Below are 1,701 nucleotides of genomic sequence, written 5' to 3'. Positions count from 1 at the left end.
CCTTTTGTTTTTATGGCTGACACTTTACTGCCAGTGACCATCAGTGGGGGTCGGATGAGCCTATCATTCCAGTTTAGGAATCGATGCATCTAAAGAGCTTAGCAATGACAGCCAGATGTTAGAGGCAGTCTTCACTCGGCTATACATGGACCAACATCATTAGGTGAGCGAAGATATCTTGATGGAGGAAGACAGAGGGCGCGATGGGGTTGAAGGTGGTCCCTAAGATCGCATGGAGCCCCCGTCTGGTCATCACCCTTGTACGCGGCTTCCCTGGCTCTCGGGAGCTCCATCGTCGCACCCTCCATGCCTTTGGCCTTCGCAAATCTTACCGCACTATCATCCACGACAACACCTCCACCATCCGTGGAATGATCAATCAGGTTAAAAGAAATTTGAAGGTGGAAACAGAGGAAATGTACAGGGCTCGATTGCAACAAGAAGCTGAACATAGAGCCCTTCGAGCGGGCCGATTGTGATAAGACACACAATACCCTTACCTCCAACGAAGGTAGAGGGAGTAAATTCTCAAAAGAAGTGGTTGGTGCTCATTGCAAGTAATGCGTTGTGGCCTTTGCAATTCTGAGGGCTTTGTGGATGAAGGAAAACATTGCTGGTCAAGATTACCAAACGAGAGCATTGTTGTTCACAACCACAGAAATTTACAGGTTTACACGGCTGAGGGAGTGGGAAGTATGCTAAGTGTACTGCGAATGCACCTGCCCTCAGAAATTCCTATCGTGGGCTGTGAGCTGACTCCCTATGTCCTCTTGCTCCATCAGATGGTTCCATTACTCCAGACGATGTCCCTGAGACAGCACCTGTGAATGGATTTTATCTCAAATATGTGTGGTTTCGAATTCAAAGTGATAGGAGGATTGCAGTCAGCAATGTGCACTCTTCAGAGCCAGCTACCCTTCAATGCCTAGGATGTGTCAAAGCAAAGATAATCAGCAAGAGTTACCACTGTTCTCCTGAGTACTTTGCGGACTGTTGGAAATATTGTGACCGGTGATGATATTCAGACCCAGGTTATCCTAGACAACGAAGCACTTCCTTGCTTGTTGTCTCTGCTTTCTCAAAATCCTAAGAAGAGTATAAAGAAGGAAGAAGAAAGGGGAAAAGACTCGCAATTTGATCCAGCTTTTATGAGATGACTGGTGCTGGAGCAGGCTGATCTGCCTCCAGATGGGCTCGATTTGTAGCTGCTATCATATGAATGAGCTGTCTATATCTGCAAAAAGTTGCTCCAGATTTGGTTGACTGTTACAGAATTTTTTAATCTATACAAGAGAGCTGTATGTATCTACAAAAACTGTACCTGAATACAAAGATGCCTTCTTGATCCTATTCCAACCCCTTAGATCTTACTTCAGATTTCCTTGTTCCTTTGGAAAAGACAGGCTATTTAAATGACATGAATTTTTGTCAAGATGTTTATTGGAGAGGTTTCCATTTAGATGAAGTTGATTGTATGTCACATATTATCTGAAATTGAGATTTTAAATTGAATCTGATTTCGCTAGATTGACCTCCTATCCTGAAAGTATTCAAAGTCCTCTGTGGTTGTGACTTTACTTTCGACAATCCTTCGACAACGGTTTGTCAGTTGTTAAATTTAAATTATTTTAATACAAATTGACAGTGTTTCCATGTGAACACGTCTTTCTCACATTGGAACTCCAGTTTGACATGATAGCC

The 1,701-nt window shown here is 43.5% G+C and overlaps 1 pseudogene; it reads left to right on the top strand.

The window, feature by feature from the left end:
* Window positions 1–203: 203 nt before the first annotated feature.
* Window positions 204–1,205, top strand: LOC148017327 (uncharacterized; annotated as a pseudogene).
* The last annotated feature ends 496 nt before the right edge of the window (window positions 1,206–1,701 follow it).

This window comes from Lygodium microphyllum, chromosome 22 (genome assembly GCF_053477565.2).
Source record: "Lygodium microphyllum isolate KBCC chromosome 22, Lygodium_microphyllum_v1.1.10, whole genome shotgun sequence".
NCBI classification, from domain to species: Eukaryota; Viridiplantae; Streptophyta; class Polypodiopsida; order Schizaeales; family Lygodiaceae; genus Lygodium; species Lygodium microphyllum.
Note: the sequence above shows the minus strand (reverse complement) of the source record. Positions and strands in the feature narration are given on the sequence as shown.